At 36.7% G+C, this 17,425-nt stretch overlaps 1 protein-coding gene across 1 annotated transcript in view; it reads left to right on the top strand.

Annotated features, from left to right (window-relative positions):
• LOC144444183 (oxidation resistance protein 1-like) overlaps window positions 1-17,425 on the top strand; it is a 57,019-nt gene that overhangs the window by 1,071 nt on the left and 38,523 nt on the right. The gene's annotated exons all lie outside the window — the stretch shown is intronic.

Raw genomic sequence — 17,425 nt, 5'->3', positions numbered from 1 at the left:
TGTAACTCAGTCAGTTGCAAAGGCATAATAAATGTGTTAAATGTTTGTTATTGTACATACAATCATAGACCACTGTCTATGGTACAATAACAGACTTTTTAGTACATTTTTAAATGTTTAGCTTTTTGCAATGTAAATACTTACAAACAGTTGTTTCACACTGATTTTTCAAGTAAGAGGCCATGATAAAATTGTTTTATCAATTGAAAATCCAAAATAAATCAATACCCAATCCTCATCCATATGACCACAACATTTCAGTATCTGTGTTCTATTTACATTGTGCACTTTGTACATGTAGTGGTTAAAATATTTGATCTGTACAAGTCCAAAGTGCTAGATTGATAAACTTTTCACAATGTGTCATAAAGGTGTCCAGCCCAATATGTTCTATAATCAATGAAAGTGGAAACAAATTGTTAATTTTGTTGTGAAAGACTGTCTGGTACTCTTCCCATGACTACAATATAGATATAACAAGTATGTGTAATTGTCAGCTAGCCTTTGTTTACTGTGTGAACTGGATGTTATTACTGTGTTTGCCAAGGTTCAAAAATCCTAGAAATATATCATACAATTGTATATTGGAACTTGTGGAAGATCTGAAACTCCTGAATAAAATTGGGTAGATTTTACCAGGTTTTAGTCTTGATAATAACTTGTGTATGACATATACTGTACATTTATGCTTTGAAGATGAATTGAAACTACATTGTAGATATACAGTATAGCCTAGAGATTTGGCCATCTGACACGACATACTGACTTGACAGTATACATATAGTTCAGAGACAGTCACATGGCTATCAGACTTGACAGTGTATTCTGGTGATTGATATTGTCAACCAAATCTCTGGGCTACAGTTTAGTACACCAAGGACAAAGTACATGTATATTGTCGATGTATAACAAGAACATTTCACTATTATGTGAGTGGTTTTGAAAGGACTTATCACTATTGCCATCAAAATCAGTTATGTGTTTCATCTTATAGGTTTATAAATAATAAGTATACACATATTTTCAACCGTGTTTTGATCAAAAGTTACTGAGGCATTTCATCCCATTTCTGTCCACTCTGATACAGAGTTTATATTTATCCATCAGTCTATGCATTCTTCAGAGAACTCGACTTTCAAATTAATTAGATGTTATTCCCCGATATTTTTCATTTAACCAAGGAAAATACGAATGACCTAAGGAGCCTTTGTTACTTCGAGTCGCTAGACGAGTACTGATGACCTTACAGTGTACTAGTCATTGAGCTGCTACGTGGCTGCTTCACAGCCACTGAGCGAGCTATTGATTATTATACTTTATAGGGTAAATAAAATACACATGTACATTGTATGTAGGATGGATTGAAGAGTATATACAAGTATAGATAGATACAATATGTATGTGGTTGATATCAGACTGATGGGTGAATGGATAGGTAGATCATAGATGAATATAGTGTAGATAGCTGGATGGGTTGACAGATAAATATTGCACATACATTATATCACATTACATCACATTACATAATTTAAATACATTACATTTATCTAAGGCCAAAAAAAAAAAAAAAATTGTTTCTCGTCCTAGAGTAATTTTGAAAATGATGCGGTGACACGTTTTTTTTTTTTTTGTTTTTTTTTTTTTTAAAGAGGGGTGTGGGGGGAGTGGGGGATGGAAGCCCACACTGACTCACCAATATGATTACAAAATACCATGAATATCCATTGTATTCAATTTGAACATTGTTCCAAACACAACTAGAAAATTTACTATAGTTCACCAACACAGATGAATTTCCATTTAAATATAAATAACATTTATTCAACTTTAACACTGCAAGAGTAAACTTCTTGCATTTAATGCAACATTGTTTTACAGCCACTCATCTGTAGTTGGGAAACTTTCCATCATGAGAGGACTTTCATGTGACAGTGTAATTGTACTTGTTTGTTGGTTCATTATTAAACTCTGAACTGTTCAGTAATTCTGACGATGTGGATCAACCAGCCACAAACACTCCCCTAACACATGAACGAAATGTTCACCCAAGGATCGGTATTCTTTCTGCCATCCCAAATTATGGTCTTGCAGCCATCTGACAATTGCATTGTGAAGTTGGAATCGCTTGTTTGGGCGATCTAAATTGCGAAATGCAGGCCAAACTTTAGTACTCCTTTCTGACATCAGGAATTGGAATGCATTCATTACAGGTTGCTTGGTCACTTTCTCAGTGTCGTCAATCAAAATGATCTTCAAATACTTGAAAATTCTGTCACATCTTCTAATTTGCCCTGTAGCGGGACAGTCTGGAAAGTTCCGTCACATACACATGAAACGAGAGCATCTACGCGACATTGCTCATACTGTCACAGTCGCTTGTAAACTGTTATTCCTTTCCTAAACGGTTTTATTCTTGTCTATGACGGTCCTAATACAGAACAATGACGTTATTAGGGTTAGTGTTGTGTGTGTGCTTGTGGAAATGACATCGTTACCGATTTTATAAGAATATCGCCAATCCCTATAATAACGTCATTGTTCTGTATTAGGACCGTCATAGACAAGAATAAAACCGTTTAGGAAAGGAATAACAGTTTACAAGCGACTGTGATACTGTTCAGGCAAAATAAACCGGTCACCAGTACTAAGTTTTTTTTATACCTTTGCACAGATCTTCAAACAATCGACAAACTTTGACTGACCTTTTGACCGACACAAGTCCAAACGGACGCAAAATTTTGCTCCCAGCCGACACTTGTACCGACAAGAGCATTTTGTGTTACCGTGACGGTAACACAAAAGCAAAACAACTCCCCTATAACATGGGCGACGATAGCACATGCGCTGTACAAGCGTTCTATTCGTGTGTGGCGCACTTCATGATCGAGATGTACCATGCAGTTGGAAAATAATTGTTGGAGTTAAACGGCACGGAGGAAAAAAAAACGTGCGACGCGCATGTTTTAGGATGACGCGCGTGAGGACGAGAAACAAAACCCTTTTTTTTTTTGGCCTAACTTAAAGTTTAAACTTTCATAGGAAGTTTAAACTTTTGTATATAATTTTATTTTGTTATTTTGTTAACTATTATTACTCTAGTTGATGTATTTACTAGTTTGTTTTAGCACCAAATACTTATTACAGAAAATCCAATGAAGAACTGTAGTTTTCTTAATGGATGCAATAAAGATTCTATTCTGTTACATACATACATACATACATACATACATACATACATACATACATACATGTACATACATACATACAGTATTACATACATACATACATGTACATACATACATACATACATGTACATACATACATACATACATACATACATGTACATACATACATACATACATACATGTACATACATACATACATACATACATACATACATACATACATGTACATACATACATACATACATACATACATACATACATACATACATACATACATACATACATGTACATACATACATACATACATACATACATACATGTACATACATACATACATACATACACACGTACACACGTACACATAACACACACACACACACACACATACATACATACACATTTAATACAGCATGTATATCGGTATGCACACATGTACACTTCATGCACACCCTCTGAGTCATACAGACAGACAGAAAGATACTACAAATGTAGGTAGACGGATGGATGGACAGACAGATGGATGAATGGATGGATAGATGGATAGATAGAGGCAAACCAAGTATAACTTGATAGACTTTTCAACACAATAAGTTCCAATTTGTACTATCGATTTACTTGTCTTGATAAGTTGTTATTTGGAATACAATATCTAATAACGCTTTGAGTTGGCAGTTGTAGGCATTATGACACAAGCATCTAATGATATTAATTAATCAAGATACTTGCAGTGGATATCAACTGATGACATTACTCTTGAAGTCAAGTAACATAATCAAATCAATAGTATGAGTTGTAGAAATGAATTCAATTATTTACTCTGTGAGTTTTGTTAATTGATTAGACTTCAACTTGACAATCCCAATCAGTGCTGATTATTGAACAGAGTTTGATATGCTTGTGTGCTGCACCAAATTTTTTTGAAAATCAAAGTCATTGAACTACATGTACATGTACATGTAGTCTGAACGGTGAAAGGTCCTGTTGTTGATCTGTTTATGTGTTCACTGGCTAACCATGTGAGGGAGTGCATTATATATTAAAGCGTGGCAATCATTGAACCAGGGCTGAATAGTTCTGTATGATGTGAGTGAGACAGGAGGGAGGTGTCCCCTTCTAGAGTAGATGGAGAGCGTTCTCCCCAGGCAATGCACCTGATAACTAAAATGAGGGGGGAGGGGGCAATCTTATTTATGAGAAATTATAATAATACTTTATACTTTTACTATTAACATAGAAACTGTAGTAGCACCTCACCAGTATGTTTGCAACTGGAAGGTACGTGTAGGGTTAATACATGTACCAGTCCTTTGTTACACCATGGATGTTATCATGTATTAGGGACTCCCTTTAATAATGGTAATACATGTACATCCATGGTTACACTAGGCCAGCTCAAGTATGAACATCAGGCTGTAAGTTCAACTGGGGTAGCAAACCGGGCTAATCATTCGTTGATGTGTTACTGTAGTGCTCAGTCAATATTATCGACATCTTATCATATTCTAAAACATAACTTTGGACACAAGTGTCTGTGGTGCAGTCATGACAGAGGTATATTTTTCATGATACACAGAGGGTAAAGGTTATTCAACTTTCAATTTCCTTGTTGCCAATCTGTTTGTAAATTAACTTTTGATAGATGGAGACATTGAGTGGAGGGCAAAGGTCACTTCCATAAAACGCATCTCTCTCCATCAGTGTCAAATCAAAACATATAGTTGTAGTCAATTATTGAAAACGATTTAAGTGAACACCTATGAATTGTTGATATGTAAAAGAAAATTAATGACCCTTGTCTTGCATTTTATAATACACAGTGGCTTTAATTACAATATTCGTCTAGTAAGAATACTGTAAACACATTTGTTATTTCTTATAACATCAGAAATTATAAGGTTACTGTAATGAGATAATTCCTACAGGAAATGTCCCATAGTTATGACTTACATGTGTAAGTTTGACTTGAGTATGTGTACATGATTTGTGTGTGTGAAATTTGAATACAGTGTGCCTGTTGTCATCCTTGGTAAATGAAGAAATAAGTAAGTAAATAAATAAGTAAAATAAATCCATCCATCCATCCATCCATCTATCCATCCATCCATCCATACATACATACAGACCGACATGTACATATATACATACATACATACATACATACACATACACTGTAACACATTGTAGACAAGTACATACACATACATAGACACACATGCATACACATACACATACACACACAGTGACACACACACACACATAAATGTAAATGTTGTATTTCTAACATGAACATTTACATTCATCAAAACCATCCCATTTGTAAGTGATGTACAATGTAATCATACTAATATCCATTTAATATTAATGTAATTGACTTTTATTGAGGCTATAGTTCAGATATTACTCAAAGTGGATGTGTATGTATGTGTGTGTGTGTATTATTGAAATTAATTAGGCCAATTTTACCTAATGCATCGTTTCTGTACTGTACATGTATGTAATGATACATTTTGTATACATGTCTATCCAATTGTATATATACTTAAATTTAATTCCACCCACACCCACCCATATATTAATGAACTGGATATGGCGTAATGGTGTACAATTATAACATACCATATTCCTTGTATAAAACAATACTATATTGACTTTGACACAAATTATAGTATTTGTTGATCTTTCAATTTCATGTACACAATACATGTATGTCTCTGAAATTGAGTTCTAACGTAGCCATTTTAATTACATATACGTCATTGTATACTATACATACCTATTTCACCCTGCTAATGTAAACACAAACTTGACACACATGATTTCTCACCTGAAAATGTTGATGATGATAATGATATCATGGTAGGTACCCACAGTACATAAAGACCTATTACAATTTACATATAATTGCTTACTTTAACCAGTACTTGTACATGTATACTAGTGGTGTGTTTTGTATTTGCAATGCATTGCAATACCAAATTCATTATTTCATGCCAGTTTGACCCTGCTGAACAGCGTAGGTTTTCCCCAGGTACTCCGGTTTCCTCCTGCTTCTTCAACACTAGGACGCTGCTCTTGCGACGACCATTCCACAAAATTTCCAAATTTATTTGGACGAATAAAGATTATTATATTATATCATATTATGCAAATGAGCGAGAGATCGGTCAATCCACGGCCATGAAATCACGTAAGTGCACAGGTAGTATTATTTGCGAAAATTTGGTGTTTTGGATACATACACAATGTGTTATGTATTAAATGCAGAATCCCATGCCATGTGGGTACTCTGGGGTATTTACACTCTTGCATGTGATGCCTTCTGTAGCACTTTCACTAGCGTGTTCATGAAAGTATGGCCACAGAAAAGACCATTAGTGATCAAAATAACCAGAGTACATGTACGTGTATGTACACACTGTACTGACATTGGTGGGTTTCTGTCTTACAATTCTGTTTTAAGTCATAACTTTTAATTTATACCTGGAATACATGTAATGCATTACCATTGATTGTATAGTTTGGTTTTGTTTTCTTCTGTTCTGAAATTAGAAAGCTTGGACTTGTCATTAAATGGACACGGTGCCAGACTATTGATTCATTGGTAATGTGCAGTCTGACCATTTCATATCTGGGAATTTGAAAGCATTTAATACAAAATTCGTGTAGTAGTTGTTCATAGATTATATAATCAACAAATTGAATGTTATGTAAAGACATTACAAGCCATGCAGGTTTGATAGAAGATTGAATATTATCTATAGTGATAAACTACATGTACAAATGTACATGATGATGGTATATTCAATGTACGTTGGCAATACTTTTGCTTTGGAAGGAATCGCGGTAACAGAGGTGAAGCCTTGTAATTACTGATGGCTCCCTTACCAAAGAACCAAAGTAACAGAGAGGTGAAAATGACCCTTTCCCCCTGTAATTACTGATGGCTCCCTTAGGAATGATGGTAACACTAACAGAGAAGTGAAACTGACCCTTCCCCCTTGTAACTACTGATGGCTCCCTAGGAAAGAACCATTGTAACAGAGAGGTGAAACCACCCTTCCCCTTGTAATACTGATGGCTCCCATAGGAAAGAACCATGGAATCTGACCCTTCCCCCTTGTAATTACTGATGGCTCCCATAGGAAAGAACTGGGGTAAGAGAGCTGTGAAACTGGCATACATGTACACTGGTGTGCTCCTATCCGTAATTGTATCAAAATTATTGTTTGGAGCCAGGTATTACAGTTACTCTGGAACTCAGGTAAATGTAAAAACAATGGCTGACAGGAGGTGGGGTACATGTCTGGTGTCACTGACACTGACAGTACATACATGTATAATACATATAATATATATATATATATGAAGGGTCTCAGTGGTAAACAAACACAATAGCCACACATGTCTATGTAGTTAATTGATTTACAATACCAATATCAAATATTAGGTCATGCCAATATCTACATGATGTACATTTTGTATACAGTGATAGGAGATTTAAGAACCATACATTATACCACAACATCAACATGTATGTCTGTTTGTTGAGAATTTATTAACTTATTAATAAAGCACATTGCTCTTCTTTGACTCGTTAATTATTAAGTGTATTATTACTATTTACTTACTTTCAGAGTATTCATTTGATAGAACAGTTATCCCTGTTGCTTAGAGACCCAAGAATTTATTATTACAATTTTTATGATAAATTATTATATTGAATGACAAAAATATCCTTAAATATGTGTATGTTTTCATCAGGTCTATAAAACATAATAATAAATAGCTCATGTTACATGACCAAGAATTATAATTACTTACTAAAGGGCATACAAATTACATGTGCAATGTACAATGTATGTCATCTCTACAACCGCATCATTGCCACAATGCCAAGCTAGCAATGTTGGATAAAGCATGTCAACCTGAACAGGTAAACGTTACTCATGCATCCATCTCTCTGTCCATCTGTGTGTCCATCCATCCATCTGTCTGTGTCTGTGTCTGTCTGTCTGTCTGTCTGTCTATCCCAGAGGCTTGAATTGCTGTCACTATCTTTAGAAGATTTTAATGTACATGTAGAGCACTCCTTGTGATATTAACCCCAAGACAAGTGCCTGGGTTTATTCAAGGTTAGAAACTGTGAAGACAAGTAGTACATATTTCTTTGTTATAAGGAGGCTGTGTCACTAACTCTTTTTGACTCATAGTGAACTGAGCTACTGCTATCCCCTGTACTTTCCTTGACAAAATAAAGAAGCATACATGTGTATGGAGTATTATTCCATGCATAAGCCAAGTTGAACAAAACATGTGGAATATATACTCTGGTCGTTCTATGTGACGACAACGTGTATCTGTGTCAAGACAATGCGTGTCTATGTCACTGGTTCTGCTGTGTTCAAAATATGAGTCATTACTTTCCCCGATTTTCTTTGATTTTACTGGCACTGGTATAATTATGTTATTCTCCAATATTTTTCTTCATTGAGCTGGAAAATACTAGTGACCTAAGGGTTGTCATTACTAGTCTAGCGACTCATAGTGACAAAGGCCCCTTAGCCTTTAGGTCCCTTGTATTTTCCTTGGCTGAACAAAGAAAAATATTGGGAATATTACATCTAAATATTTGTTCATTAAAACATGACTTTTAATATATTCTAGGGTGATGTTACATTTTCCTTTCAATAAACTATCCTTCAGGGGAAAATAACACCTTAACAAGAATGCACATTGTTCTGACTGTGTGATACGTGTAAATGCAACTAATAAATCATAAAATAACCACAGCCATTAATTTCAACTTGAGTATTTCAATGATAAATGGACAAGTATCCGTTGGTTTGACTAATAAATATAAAATACATGTCAGTTTACCAAGGCCAACATCATAAAGTAAATTGATATGATTAAAAATCAGCAGACATTTATATATATGTATGGACTGGTACAAAATATAGGTCTTTCTTGTCAGTGTACATGTAAGTCAGGTTGCTGTCGTTGCCTATAGCAGTGTTCCACCTACATGTACTTTCCACTCAGGCTGCCATGCTAAGCATGATGGCTTCGCAGGTTGCTGTCGTTGCCTACAGCAATGTTCCACCTACTTTCCACTTATGCTGCCATACTAAGCATGACGGCTTCGCAGGTTGCTGTTATTGCCTACAGCAGTGTTCCACCTACTTTCTACTCAGGCTGCCATGCTAAGCATGACGGCTTCGCAGGTTGCTGTCGTTGCCTACAGCAGTGTTCCACCTACTTTCCACTCAGGCTGCCATGCTAAGCATGACGTCTTCGCAGGTTGCTGTTGTTGCCTACAGCAGTGTTCCACCTACTTTCCACTCAGGCTGCCATGCTAAGCATGACGTCTTCGCAGGTTGCTGTTATTGCCTACAGCAGTGTTCCACCTACTTTCCACTCAGGCTGACATGCTAAGCATGACGGCTTCGCAGGTTGCTGTTGTTGCCTACAGCAGTGTTCCACCTACTTTCCACTCAGGCTGCCATGCTAAGCATAACGGCTTCGCAGGTTGCTGTTGTTGCCTACAGCAGTGTTCCACCTACTTTCCACTCAGGCTGCCATGCTAAGCATGACGGCTTCGCAGGTTGCTGTTGTTGCCTACAGCAGTGTTCCACCTACTTTCCACTCAGGCTGCCATGCTAAGCATGACGGCTTCGCAGGTTGCTGTTGTTGCCTACAGCAGTGTTCCACCTACTTTCTACTCAGGCTGCCATGCTAAGCATGACGGCTTCGCAGGTTGCTGTCGTTGCCTACAGCAGTGTTCCACCTACTTTCTACTCAGGCTGCCAGGCTAAGCATGACGGCTTCGCAGGTTGCTGTTGTTGCCTACAGCAGTGTTCCACCTACTTTCCACTCAGGCTGCCATGCTAAGCATGACGGCTTCGCAGGTTGCTGTTGTTGTCTACAGCAGTGTTCCACCTACTTTCCACTTTGGCTGCCATGCTAAGCATGAAGGCTTCGCAGGTTGCTGTCGTTGCCTACAGCAGTGTCCCACCTACTTTCCACTCAGGCTGCCATGCTAAGCATGACGTCTTCGCAGGTTGCTGTTGTTGTCTACAGCAGTGTTCCACCTACTTTCCACTCAGGCTGCCATGCTAAGCATGACGGCTTCGCAGGTTGCTGTTGTTGTCTACAGCAGTGTTCCACCTACTTTCTACTCAGGCTGCCATGCTAAGCATGACGGCTTCGCAGGTTGCTGTCGTTGCCTACAGCAGTGTTCCACCTACTTTCTACTCAGGCTGCCATGCTAAGCATGACGGCTTCGCAGGTTGCTGTTGTTGTCTACAGCAGTGTTCCACCTACTTTCTACTCAGGCTGCCATGCTAAGCATGACGGCTTCGCAGGTTGCTGTCGTTGCCTACAGCAGTGTTCCACCTACTTTCCACTCAGGCTGCCATGCTAAGCATGACGGCTTCGCAGGTTGCTGTCGTTGCCTACAGCAGTGTTCCACCTACTTTCTACTCAGGCTGCCATGCTAAGCATGACGGCTTTGCAGGTTGCTGTCGTTGCCTAAAGCAGTGTTCCACCTACTTTCCACTCAGGCTGCCATGCTAAGCATGACGGCTTCACAGGTTGCTGTTGTTGTCTACAGCAGTGTTCCACCTACTTTCCACTCAGGCTGCCATGCTAAGCATGACGGCTTCACAGGTTGCTGTTGTTGTCTACAGCAGTGTTCCACCTACTTTCCACTCAGGCTGCCATGCTAAGCATGATGCTTGGCAGGTTGCTGTCGTTGCCTACAGCAGTGTTCTACCTACTTTCCACTTAGGCTGCCATGCTAAGCATGATATTTGGCAGGTTGCTGTTGTGCCTCAACAATAAAGTCTGTATTCTACCACCTTGAATTTTAGTAATCTTTGAATGACAATATTATACATGTAATAATACTTTCACATGGTGAGAAATGATGGTTGAAAGTCTATGTTGATGTTGCAGATATAAATATAATCCAGTGATTAGTCCAATCAAATAGATTTGGTTCATTTACAATTATCTATTGCATAATTTGAAGCATGTCAAAATTCATTCAATTCCTATACTGTATTGATTATTTTACCATATTGGCATTTAATGTTATACTAAATGATATGTACCACTATCCTCCAAGATCAATACCATGAATTCAATCCAATTAATAATCCAAGATTTGATCAAGATACAAAATGTAGCTGTTATGAAAACCTTACCCATGTTTAATGTGACTGTTATATAAATTATTTGTGTGAGGGTAAACCTAAAAATTAACCAGAATACTCAAGATACTCATTGCCAACATATCTTGATTTAATTAATTCTTTCAATCAATCAATCAATCAATCAATCAGTCAGTCAGTCAATCAATCAAGGAACACAACTGATGCATATAAGGCAAGCACACTTGTAATACATGAAGGCCAAGGCTGACAATTTATTCTGCAACTTTTAAGTGAACAGCGCCCTCAATCAGCCACTTGTATAAAACTTTACAGTTAACATTATTAGCTATATACCTAACACTCTTTTCTTAACATTTCAAGTAAGTTACAAGTACATATACATGTATGTACAGTTTGATTGAAAGAAACAATTTTCAAAAGTTTTACAGAAATGTAACTTGCAGCCTTACAGCGGAGCATGTACATGTACATTTGGAAATTATATGTGCTACACATCTCAGGAGTTGTTTTCTGCCTGGCCCGTTAGTCTGTAAGGTGTGCCGTGACAGGCCGCCCTCACACTTCGGCCAGAAGAGGGAGGCCGGTGAGGGTGGAACGTCATGATGTATCTTACAGTCTGCCTGGCCCGTTAGTCTGTAAGGTATGCCGTGACAGGCCGCCCTCGCATTTCGACCAAGAGAGGGAGGCCGGTGAGGGTGGAACGTTATGATGTATCTTACAGTCTGCCTGGCCTGTAGGCCTGTATCATATCAGGCTGGTTTGTTGCTAGCATTTTTAAAGAGAAGGGACAACATGTATCTTGCCAGATAGTTTCATGCTTTTCTTTTGTCTTGTATATAACATTTTATTCATTGTTATATGTTCCTCATTCTGTACTACATGTAGTTCTGTTTAATTTACTAAGGTTACATAGATTTGATATATTGAGAATTCTGGTAAGTGTAACTGTCATGTGTGATAACTGACTTGAAATACATTCATTTCCTACCACTTTACCAGTCAGTTATAACACTAAGGCGTGTTTGCCTACCTTTCCAAACAATAAACTTTGTAACACCTCATTGATAGCAATCTACCTTGTATATATTTGCATTATGAATAAGACATACCATTCTGAATGCAGTGATTGTTCACCAATGAAGTGGGTAGGCAAGCAGGTAGAGCAGGTACCTCGTCAGCTGTTTGCCATTTGACAATTTTACATTTGCGTGGTACTGTAAATGTACATATAATCCTAGTATTTGGCTTGGAGGTTGTGTACTGTACCTTTTTTTGTAGATTTGTAATACTTATCTCATGTCAGTAATAAATCAGTCTACTATGCCACTATTGTTAGTCTGGATGGTACTAACAGTGTCTATGTCACTGGTTTTGCTGTGTCCGAAATATGAATCAAAACATTCAAAATTGCCATTATTTCCCTGGAATTTTCTTTGACATTATTGGCGGTCGTTTAATTATGTTATTCTCCAATATTTTTCTTCATTCAGCTGGAAAATACTCGTGACCTAAGGGTGTTGTCACTATGAGTCTAATGACTCGTAGTGACAAGGCCCCTTAGGTCACTCATATTTTCCTTGGCCGAATGAAGACAAATATTGGGGAATAACATTTAATTATTTTGAACAGTGTAACGTACTAGTACTAACTTTTATTGCTTGGTAACCTAAATACATGTACTTGTTATTCATGACATGGCCATGACTTACGATAGTAGAGTAGGACAGCATGGTAATTATTGCTTTCATTCAGTAGCTGTGTACAGGTGCATGTATATGTTATATCTGTACATTTGTAGTCACTGGCAATTCTTCTAGTGAGGCAAAAAAATAAAACAAAGCATAAAGTGAATAAAATTTGTACAAATGCAGGTTATCAATATCTTAATGATGAGCATAAAAGTTGAAAACCATGTCAGTGTTTTGAGAAGTCTTATGTTGTGTACAAAATGAAGGCATGACTTAAATACATTGTATATGGTAAAAAAATTAAGTTTCACTTTCAGAATCTCTATATGCTGAGTCATGTACATGATTCTATCTGAAATTCTGTCTAAAAATAATGTATGCATGATATATATATTATGTGTGTGTGTGTGTGTGTGTGTGTGTGTGTGTGTGTGTGTGTGTGTGTGTGTATATCGGTACATATATATTATACATGTACATGTACATATTTATAAAACATAGCATAAACTGAAAGTATATTAATAGTAGTTTTGGAAGATTTTAATATAAATTCATACCAATGGGGAAATGCTGATGTGTAGATTTTTATTTTGAAAAGAAAGAGGTGTGGTTCCATTGGTTTACCAATACTTTAGAATCTAAGCTCTGGTGTATTTGAGTAATGTTACAAGGGGTTCACTGTTACCAAGGATTCACTGTTACCAAGGGTTTCACTGTTACTAAGGGTTTCACTGTTACCAAGGGTTCAGTGTTACCAAGGGTTCACTGTTACCAAGGGTTTCACTGCTACCAAGGGTTTCACTGTTACCAAGGGTTTCACTGTTACCAAGGGCTTCTTTGTTACCAAGGGTTACTGTTACCAATGTTACATTGAGCTTTAAAGTAGACTTGAAAATTGCTTGAATTAGAGGGAGAAGTGTATGGATGACATATTTTAATTAATTACACAATTTTGAAGAACAATCCGTTTGGTAAATATTTGTAGCTCAAGAAATGATGGTGTGTTACCAAGAGTAACCAAGTACTAGTAGAGTCACTGGTAGCCAGGAGATAATGAAACTGTTGTTTATAGCTAATGTATGCCACTAAATGAACAAACATGTACTTGGTATATCAAAGTAATAATTGGAAGCTACCTTATTTTACCAACAAACCATGCAGTTGTGAATTAACAACATATGCCTGAAGTTCCATAAAGCTGTTCCTCTTTTTTTATGCACGATTACTGTCCTATATTTGAAGTCACTTAATTAACAACAAAATGCCAGGGATGACAGAATGAATCTGTACAGTACATATTGCTGTACAACCCATTAATCAAAGTCGATTAGGGACATTGTGTTCAAATAGTGACAAGCTGTTTTTTCTCTTGTTTGTTTTCAGTTGAATGTGTTTGTGATATTGTATAAAGTTTTCAGATATCTGCTAGCTTCCATACACTGTTAATTTGTTAGGGTTGACATAAATAGTAGACAAAATCTACCTGACATATTGAACAGGGGAGTTCTTCAACAAAATTACATGTACAGTACAAAGTACTGAAAATTGGTGCAAATTTTATATGTTACAGGGATGCTTAAATCTTCACAGAATAAATGTACATACATATAATGTATTATTAGTATGATTTGAATATCAATCTGTTCACATTCTATTGGGTTTATTTTGAGGCTGTGTGCACAGTTCATCAGGTCTGTAAAACGTACTTGTACAAACAAATGTACCAGTAGTTTCTGTTATATCATGACCAAGGCTTCTAATTACTTGCAAGTAATGTTTTGCCTGCTCAGGTTGACAGGCTTTGTCAAACTGTCGCCTAGTAGTAAAGCCAGTAAACAGACAGTTTGATAATGTCTGTCCAGCCGAACAGAAGAAACGTTACTCATAAGTTACAGTTATTAGGACCCATGGTCTTGTCATAGACGTGGGTGGAGGGTCTATGGTCTTGTAACAAGATGTATCTTCTATACTGTGTGCAAGTACTTTTGTTATGTAAGAGAATACTTATGAGGAAGAGTAGTACATGTAAAAACCAAAGGGGGAAATAGTAGTTGTATTTCACCATGACATGTAAACCACTAACCGGAAAGGAGGTGTGGTTTACTTGAAGTGCAATGTATAGTGAATAGAAGCATTCCATTCATTGACTCTGGTATCTAGGTTGATAAATCACGTAGTCTATTTTCACTTCCTTGTGGTGTGTCGGTACTGCAACACAACCCAAAATGAGGTCTAAGAAACACAAGAAAAATAGCAAGCTGAAAACCCAGAAAGAGAAGTTATCCAGTCTCACAGCTTCAATGTAAGATTGTATACATTATTCTGTTTGTAGATTACACTTTTGCAGTAGGTGTAATCTTTGTGTACACATATACAGATTGTACATGTACACATGGACTGTACATTTACCCCAGTGTGCAATATACAGTACTTCTGTTTAAAAAGGGGTGATGCGCCAATAACTTCTTAGTCGGGAATCCATGTGTATGAGGGTTTTGAATTCGTTATTTCAGTTGGGGAAAATCAGAATTCAAAATCCCCATTGCTTGGGATTCTTGGCTGACAATTTCTATAGTGGTAGTATTTCAATGATTTTGTGTGAACTTTGACCTTGTTATTCAGAATTGAATTTTTTTTTTTTTTGTATATATACAAAAAAAAATTTTATGTAGTGCGATTGCGAACAATAGCCACTTCAGGAATAAATGACAATGAGATCTCCTAATTGGGCAAGCATATTGGTTCGCTGCTGCTCAGAATAACAAAAAATGTAAGACGGCAAGGAATTTAAGAACAATTATAGAAAAATGGACATAGACTGGTTTAAAAAACACAACAACGGTTTTTCACCCTACACTTAGGTGTAGATTGTACTTTATAACGTGCATTTGGGAATTGCACTCCGATACACGGGACCTCTATTTAACGTCCTGTCCGAGGGACAAAAGTAAAGTATAAAAAGGAATAAAAAATACATGAGACATACAAGTGTGCAAATATCCATACGTTCTACAGAGGAGGCAAAATGCATTACTGGAAACCCAAGTGACCAATAAAAGAACAAGACCCTACTAGAGAATTACAGCACCAGGTCTTACTGCACTGTTTTCTGGCAGTTTAAGGAACAGGTCCAGCCAGCTTATAAATCACAAGTACTCTAGTAAGCCAGGTGAATTGCCTACATCTCTTGAATCACCCAGTCACGCATTCTACCCCTCACCAAGTGTATCATACCTTGCCAAAGATAACATGATGCATGATTACATTGCTAGATAATAACTGTAATACATATATGTAATACCATAAATCCAGAATACTGAATATTAAACCCAGTTACCTACCTATTCACTAGCGGGCATGCTACATGTATGTTACATTGTATCACTTAAATCAATGGGTGTGACTCCACCACTGAATTGTAGTCTAGTTCCTATACCTGTCAACGTTCAAATTCTCTATGATCACTATCCTCTTCACTGACAAATTTTACCGAAAATCTAGCTATAAAACCACTGACTGGGGAAAGACTGAACACTGCATGTCAGTATTAATCTATTAGCATTAAGTGGCTTCACCTCTTCCTTTATTGTCTTGCAAATTCAAGGCATAAAGTAAATAATGGATTTAGGTGTGAGTAACTCTTTCAATTTATTCCAACATAGGAAATGAACAGAAAGAAAGAATATTCCAACTACATTGGCTTATTCCCACTTCTAGGAAATAAACAGAAAGAAAGAACGAAGGGTGCCCTACATGTATGTATTGCTAGGGTATAAACTGAAAGAAAAAATATTCCGACTATTTCCATTTATTCCGACTTCTAGGAAATAAACAAGTAGAAAGAATATTCTGACTATTTTGGTTTATTCCAATTTTAAAGTAGAAGAAATAAACAGAAAGAAAAATAACTCAAATTCTGACACTGATTTTGTCCATTATTGCCAAAGTTACTTGAGTAAATAGAATAATGAGCAGTTTGTCTAGGACACTGAATCAATATTAAGACCGGCAAATTTCTACTATCCAGTGAGATTATTTTATGCTGACGTCACATTTTGAATTGTAAACAGCGCCCTCTCAAGGTGATTTATGGGAACTCTTCGTATGATTCAGATTTATATTGCTTATATTAATTAACAAAATCTTAACAAATTAAATCAACTTGGATGTCTGATTTCTTATTCTTTGAAAATGAGAAATTTTAGTTTCATACTGTGCTTCTGTTCTTATGTCTGGACTTTGTTTTATGTTGTGAAAGCTCTTTAGGCCTGGCCTTCCTTGAAGATTAATTTATTACAGTATGACAAAGCCCGATAAAGAAATATTTTTTACATCCTTAGATACTATATCAAGTCAATATGACTGTACATACCAT

This window comes from Glandiceps talaboti, chromosome 13 (genome assembly GCF_964340395.1).
Source record: "Glandiceps talaboti chromosome 13, keGlaTala1.1, whole genome shotgun sequence".
Taxonomy (NCBI): domain Eukaryota; kingdom Metazoa; phylum Hemichordata; class Enteropneusta; family Spengelidae; genus Glandiceps; species Glandiceps talaboti.
This window is presented reverse-complemented; position numbering and strand designations above follow the sequence as displayed.